The sequence below is a fragment of the Mesoplodon densirostris genome, chromosome X (genome assembly GCF_025265405.1).
Source record: "Mesoplodon densirostris isolate mMesDen1 chromosome X, mMesDen1 primary haplotype, whole genome shotgun sequence".
Lineage (NCBI taxonomy): Eukaryota > Metazoa > Chordata > Mammalia > Artiodactyla > Ziphiidae > Mesoplodon > Mesoplodon densirostris.
Window position 1 is genome coordinate 125,209,885 of NC_082681.1, and position 8,089 is coordinate 125,217,973.

Below are 8,089 nucleotides of genomic sequence, written 5' to 3' on the forward strand. Positions count from 1 at the left end.
TTTAGTTTTATTGATCTTTGCTATTGTTTTCTTTGTTTCTATTTCAGTTATTTCTGCTCTGATCTTTATGATTTCTTTCCTTCTGCTAACTTTGGGTTTTGTTTGTTCTTCTTTCTCTGGTTCCTTTAGGTGTAAGGTTAGATTGTTTATTTGAGATGTTTCTTGTTTCTTGAGGTAGGCTTGTATAGCTATAAACTTCCCTCTTAGAACTGCTTTTGCTGCATCCCATAGGTTTTGGATCATCGTGTTTTCATTGTCATTTGTCTCTAGGTATTTTTTGATTTCCTCTTTGATTTCAGTGATCTTTTGGTTATTTAGTCATGTATTGTTTAGCCTGCATGTGTTTGTGTTTTTTGTTTTTTTCCCTGTAATTCATTTCTAATCTCATAGCATTGTGGTCAGGAAAGATGCTTGATATGATTTCAATTTTCTTAAATTTACTGAGGCTTGATTTGTGACCCAAGATGTGATGTATCCCGGAGAATGTTCCGTGCGCACTTGAGAAGAAAGTGTAATCTGATGTTTTGGGATGGAATGTCCTATAAATATCAATTAAATCTATCTGGTCTATGATGTCATTTAAAGCTTCTGTTTCCTTATTAATTTTCTGTTTGAATGATCTGTCCATTGCTGTAAGTGAGGTGTTAAAGTCCCCCACTATTATTGTGTTACTGTCAATTTCCTCTTTTATAGCTGTTAGCAGTTGCCTTATCTATTGAGGTGCTCCTATGTTGGGTGCATATATATTTGTAATTGTTATATCTTCTTCTTGGATTGATCCCTTGATCATCAATGTAGTGTCCTTCCTTGTGTCTTGTAACATTCTTTATTTTAAAGTCTATTTTACCTGATATGAGTATTGCTACTCCAGCTTTCTTTTGATTTCCATTTGCATGGAATATCTTTTTCCATCCCCTCACTTTCAGTCTGAATGTGTCCCTAGGTCTGAAGACGGTCTCTTGTAGACAGCATATATATGGGTCTGGTTTTTGTATCCATTCAGCAAGCCTGTGTATTTTGGTTGGAGCATTTAATCCCTTCACGTTTAAGGTAATTATCGATATGTATGTTCCTATGACCATTTTCTTAAGTGTTTTGGGTTTGTTTTTGTAGGTCCTTTTCTTCTTTTGTGTTTCCCACTTAGAGAAGTTCCTTTAGCATTTGTTGTAGAGCTGGTTTGGTGGTGCTGAATTCTCTTAGCTTTTGCTTGTCTGTAAAGCTTTTGATTTCTCCATCGAATGTGAATGACATCCTTGCTGGGTACAGTAATCTTGGTTGTAGGTTCTTGCCTCTCATCACTTTAAATATATCATGCCTCTCCCTTCTGGCTTGTAGAGTTTCTGTTGAGAAATCAGCTGTTAACCTTATGGGAGCTCCCTTGTATGTTATTTGTTGTTTTTTCCTTGCTGCTTTTAATAATTTTTCTTTGTCTTTAATTTTTGCCAATTTGATTACTGTGTGTCTCGGCGTGTTTCTCTTTGGGTTTATCCTGTATGGGACTCGCTGCGGTTCCTGGACTTGGGTGGCTATTTCCTTTCCCATGTTTGGGAAGTTTTCGACTATTATCTCTTCAAATATTTTTTCGGGTCCTTTCTCTCTCTCTTCTCCTTCTGGGACCCCTGTAATGCCAATGTTGTTGCGTTTAATGTTGTCCCTGAGGTCTCTTAGGCTGTCTTCATTTCTTTTCATTGTTTTTTCTTTATTCTGTTCCACAGCAGTGAATTCCACCATTCTGTCTTCCAGGTCACTTATCCGTTCTTCTGCCTCAGTTATTCTGCTATCGATTCCTTCTAGTGTAGTTTTCATTTCAGTTATTTTATTGTTCGTCTCTCTTTGTTTGTTCTTTAATTCTTCTAGGTCTTTGTTAAACATTTCTTGCATCTTCTCGATCTTTGCCTCCATTCTTTTTCCGCGGTCCCGGATCATCTTCACTATCATTATTCTGAATTCTTTTTCTGGAAGGTTTCCTATCTCCATTTCATTTAGTTGTTTTTCTGGGGTTTTATCTTGTTCCTTCATCTGGTACATAGCCCTCTGCCTTTTCATTTTGTCTATCTTTCTGTGAACGTAGTTTTTGTTCCACAGTCTGCAGGATGATAGTTCTTCTTGCTTCTGCTGTCTGCCCTCTGGTGGATGAGGCTATCTTAAGTGGCTTGTGGAAGTTTCCTGATGGGAGGGACTGGTGGATGGTAGAGCTGGCTGTTGCTCTGGTGGGCAGAGCACAGTAAAACTTTAATCCACTTGTCTGCTGATGGGTGGGGCTGGGTTCCCTCCTTGTTGGTTGTGTGGCCTGAGGCGACCCAACACGGGAGCCTACCCGGGCTCTTTGGTGGCGCTAACGGTGGACTCTGGGAGGGCTGACGCCAAGGAGCACTTCCCAGAACTTCTGCTGCCAGTGTCCTTGTCCTCACGCTGAGCCACAGCCACCCCCTGCCTCTGCAGGAGACCCTCCAACACTAGCAGGTAGGTCTGGTTCAGTCTCCTGTGGGGTCACTGCTCCTTCCCCTGGGTCCTGATGCGCACACTACTTTGTGTGTGCCCTCCAAGAGTGGAGTCTCTGTTTCCCCCAGTCCTGCTGAAGTCCTACAATCAAATCCCGCTAGCCTTCAAAGTCTGATTCTCTAGGAATGCCTCCTCCCGTTGCCGGACCCCCAGGTTGGGAAGCCTGATGTGTGGCTCAGAACCCTCACTCCAGTGGGTGGACTTCTGTGGTATAAGTGTTCTCCCGTTTGTGAGTCACCCACCCAGCAGTTATGGGATTTGATTTTATTCTGATAGCACCCCTCCTACCATCTCATTGTGGCTTCTCCTTTGTCTTTCCATGTGGGGTATCTTTTTTGGTGAGTTCCAGTGTCTTCCTGTCAATGATTGTTCAGCAGTTAGTTGTGATTCCAGTGTTCTTGAAAGGGGGCTTGAGAGCATGTCCTTCTACTCTGCCATCTTGAACCAATCTCTAATTTTCTTTTTAAGACATTTTTCATGATAGAAATGACTCCATACATATCTAACATATCTCTTAAGGTGGTAATAACATCAGATTGGATGGTCTAATGCCATTGGGTATATGTATTTCTCATAATGTATTTTTCTTTCCAATGTCTACCGAATTTCCCACATCCTAATCTGCGGTATAACCCAGTGGGTATCATTCTGGTTTTTGGCTAAAGACCCTCCAACAAACCACAGTCTTCTGCTAGTGAGCTACAGGCACTTATAAGTGAAACAACCACATACCTTTACTGGTAAATCAACATACTGATTAATTAAAAGCCATTTTCATAGACTTTGAAGATGTTTGTTTTTTCTCACACACCAAGAGGTAAAGGATTTCACTGGGCAGTTAATAATGGAGATTAGCATACATCAGTGGTGCTCAACCAGGGGTGAGTTTTCAAAGGACATTAGAGAATGTCTGGAGACATTTTTGGTTGTCAGAACTTGGGGCTACGACTGGCATCCAGTGGGTACAGACCAGGGATGCTGCTAAACATCCTACAGTACAGAGGACAGCCTCCCATAATGTAACTGTTGGTATATTTATTGGGACCACATAAAATTTATGGAAAATAAACAATGCATCGAGAATGACCACTTAAGGAGAACTGACATCAAAGGCATCTTTATGATGTCTTCCTATTCAGTTACATGGTATGAATTTTATTATTTCAACATTCTTGTGTCCCTTAGGAATATTTTCCAGTTTTCTTGTTAACATTTTATGTTAAGTTCATTCCGAGGTATTTCAGTTTTTTAGTTTCCATTATAAGTAGGGTTCTTTCTTCCATTATATCTTCTGTGATTTTTATATGTCAAAGGAACTGATTTCTATAAATTAACATTGCACTCCACTAATCAGTTTTCTAATTTCCTTTATGTTTTTTTGGTCTAACTTTATTGGCTACTACCAGAATTTAATTCAATTTAATATTCAGTATGCTAATAATAGTGGAGTTAGTAGGTATCCTTTCCACACTAGGCATACTATTTACTTTTGAGCTGATGTTAATGTACTTTATCATCTTAGGGAATTCTTTTATTTCTGTTTTATTAAAAACAATAGATGGTGACTTTTGTCAAATATGTTTTAGGAATCTGTGAAAATGAAAATATGAGTTTTCCCTTTAGATTTGCTAATGGGATGAAGTACATTAATCATAATGGTATCATTCCTAATATTGAACCATCCTTGCATTACTGGGAAAAAAGTCCTACTTGGACAAGATGTATATTTCTTCTAATGTACTGATGGATTCTGTTTCTAATATTTTATTTAGCTTCCTTTTTTCCCTTAAATATTCTTGAGAGATATTAGCCTCTTGTTTACTTTTGTCAGGGGAGGGTCCAATCTTTGGTGGATTTTGGTCTCATTGTTATCTTGGCTTCATAAAAAGGAACTTGGAAGCTTTTGTTCTAGTGAAAATATTTTAATCAATAAAAATCCAATACATACAAGTAAAAGCAGTTATTATTATTATAGTTTAGTTAGTTTATGAATTAAACAGGATTTTCTGTGTTAATGTATTAACCACCAGTTAATCTTAGTGTCTAAAGGAAAGAAAAATAGCACGTAAAAACTCCCGACTTAGAATACAATTTCTGTATAGGTGTTGTTGGCTTCTATCTTTAGCCTGAAATTCTATAGTAAAATTCCCTTAAGGAAATTAAAGGGTTTTGAACACATCCATTTCCAGCCTTCATTTGTTCCATTTAAAAGAGTCTTAATTTTTTTAGTGATTTTACACAATGCATATACAGTAAAATATATATTACTGTCAAGAATTTAAAGTAAAAAGCTTATGTTGTTTTATGTTTTAACTCCTCTCTCTGGTTAATTTGAAGTATCTCCAAATACATGTCCAAACTGAGACAAGACATTAGCACATTTTAATAAAAATGTATAAGCATTACAAGATGTTAAAAACTGATGCCAAAGTTTGAGCCCAGCCTTGTTTTAAAGGGGCAGACTACAATTTCTTAATACAGAAATGTGGGAAGAACATACCTGATCATGATCTACCTCTATGGTCTGCTTCTTAATCATCCAGGTGACAGACTCCAAGAGTGGCAGGGTAGGTAGTCAGGGACCCTGAATAGGTCCCCAGGCAGGTGGGCATCAGGCAGGAAGAATCAAATAATCCGCAAGGGCATTCTGGCCAAGAGAAGGGGTCAAGCTATCATTTAGTGGAGAAAACCACTCAGGAATTGGTTGATGAGGTGACGATACCAGCGGAGTCTAGGGAACCAGCAGTGGTCCAGAGGACCTCCAGGTGCCTCTGGACACCTTAGGACAGCATCATGCCCACGCTTTGCTCCTGTAATTAACTACATATCTCTCTTTTTAAAATTTAAATATAATTGACTTTAAAAAAATTGAGGTATAATTGACAACTGTGTGTTTCTGATAGTTCTCACTAGGAGACACTAGGTGGTAGCTGGTGCGTAAACAAGAAGGCCCCTTTTTTTTCAAGAGAGACTAATAGAATTCTTGTTTCTAAAGTGCAATGCAAATTAATCTTAGGGGCTGGACAGAGGTATCCACCCTGAAGGATGTGGGTAATTGTTCTGTAAAGCTGGACAAGCCAAGTTTCTGTCAAACTTTTCTGTGCCCCCTGCCTATGGGAGGGTAGCTAGAGCCCAGAAGGCTTCCCTGAGTGTTTGCACAGGACTGAGAAGGAGCAGGGGTCGGGAGCAGGGGAGGGGACTCATGTTCCAGAGTCCCTGAGTGCTCAGTGGCGTGGCAGCCAAACCAGAGCCATCTGTGCCCACCAACAGGATCCCTTCTGTCCTCTGCAAAGCGTCCCAGGGCCAGGGGCTCTCTCAACACAAGCATCATAAATGGCAAGTTGTCTTAAGGGGCAGCTTTCAAAGAGAGCCTGAATTACACTGAGGTGAATTACCTTTTCCCAATTCACAGTGCCTTGTTAGTGTCTCCACTCTGAGATTAAAACGTAAAGTATATTTCAAATGATCTAGGGGGAAAAATTACCTTATGCATAATTGATGCCATAGTCTCCACCAATTTCTATAGCTCTTTATGATGTTTGCCTAGCTAAAGAATAATAAATGAGAAAATATTAAAAACAATTGACATCTCACTCTAGAACTGTAATAGAACGTGAATTAAAATCAGACACCTGAACTTCCCTGGTGGCACAGTGGTTAAGAATACGCCTGCCAGTGCAGGGGACATGGGTTCGATCCCTGGTCTGGAAAGATCCCACATGCCATGAAGCAACTAAGCCCATGAGCCACAACTACTGCGCCTGCACTCTAGAGCCCGCGAGCCACAACTACTGAGCCCACGCGCCACAACTATTGAAGCCCACGCGCCCTAGAGCCCGCACGCAACTACTGAGCCCATGCGCCACAACTATTGAATTCCCGCGCTCTAGGGCCCTCGTGCCACAACTACTGAAGCCTGCGTGCCTAGAGCCCGTGCTCCGCAACAAGCGAAGCCACTGCAATGAGAAGCCCACACACTGCAACGAAGAGTAGCCCCCGCTCGCCGCAACTAGAGAGAGCCTGCGCACAGCAACGAAGTCCCAACTCAGCCAAAACTGAATTAAAAAATAAATAAATAAAACATATTATAAAAAAATAAGATAAAATCAGATACCTGGTGATTACCTAAAAACAATCCACAGTACTGGAACTGCACTTAAATTGACAATTTAGAATGTTATAAACATCACTGAGTGAAAGTAGATAGAAAACAAATGAGCAGGCTGTTTGCTGATAGGCTGGAACCCACAGTCTGCAGGAAAAGGTGTCCCTTACTCCATCTGCTTCCCCCTCTGGGTCTCACTGGTGCTTGGCGCACAGCGGCTCTGGAGGCTGAAGCTGTCAGGGCGAGCCAGAGCGCAGTAAGGCCCAGCTTTCAGTTCAGGCCCCTGAGTCCTGAGGAGCTTCAGTGCAATAACTATGTTTTCCAGTTTCTGTATTTGATGCTTTGATATCTGAGGCCTTGCTCATGCTAGAGGGATCACCTCTCCCAGGGTTAGTCAACTGCTAGAGAGAACAAACAACAGGGGGCATGCCTTTCATATACAAACCAACCAATCCAGAGCTCATACCCCAACTACTTCCTTTTTGGGATTCTTAATACTCTGAGCTACTATTCCTCTGCCCTAGTCACCCCAGGGCCACATATCAGACAACTTGGGAAAGCCTCTATGCCCAGAGCCTGCTGAAATTGTCCGAAGTGGCCAATCCTAAGCCTGCTTATGTTGTCTCATCCATTCCTTCCCATGGAAACCACAACAAAGGTTCTGTCCATGTCTTCCCCTGCTCTCTCTGCCTCCTGACCACCCCGGGTGCTTCCCCATGTGGCCGTGCATGGCATGCCATGTCTCCTCTTTTTAGGTATTGGTGAGTATAATAAAATTCTTCCTTCATGATAGCCATTTCCATGTCTGTGTGTCTTACCATACCTGACTAAACTAAAACCTGGGTATCCTTAAAACACTCAGCATCCAGAGTGGACTAAGGCAGGGAGCCTGCAGGAGGCCTGTACCTATGGAACCTGCAGGAGCTCAGAGGTGCTGTGCAGAGTATGGTCCACAGATCTCCAATCCAGTTCTCCAGGTGCTAGCTGAGTGACCTGGCAGGAAAGCACTTAACCTCACTGACGTTTACTTTCTCCATCTAAAAAAATGGAGATGAGGGTCCACCACAGAGACTTCTATGGGAGATAAATGAAGCACTCAGCAAATGTATAGTCACATCACACTCATAAATGTTTAGTTCCTTTCCTGAATTTCCCTTAGTTGTTTGCCTTTATCTTTTTACTCCATTTAAAATATATTCTTATCAAATCTCACATTTTAACTGATATTTATTTAGTATTATTTGCTTTTATCCTTTTATACCAGTGCCTAAAAATAGAAATGTAACGCAAACCACAGAGGTAATTTTAAAGCTTCTAGGAGCTCCATTGAAAAAGTTAAAAAAAAAAACAGGTGAACTTAATTTTGAAAACATTTTATTTTACCAAATATATTCAAAATATTGTCATTTCAACATATAATCAATGTGAAAAGTTGCTAAGTCTTGAAAATCTGTTGTGTATTTAATACATACAGCACATATC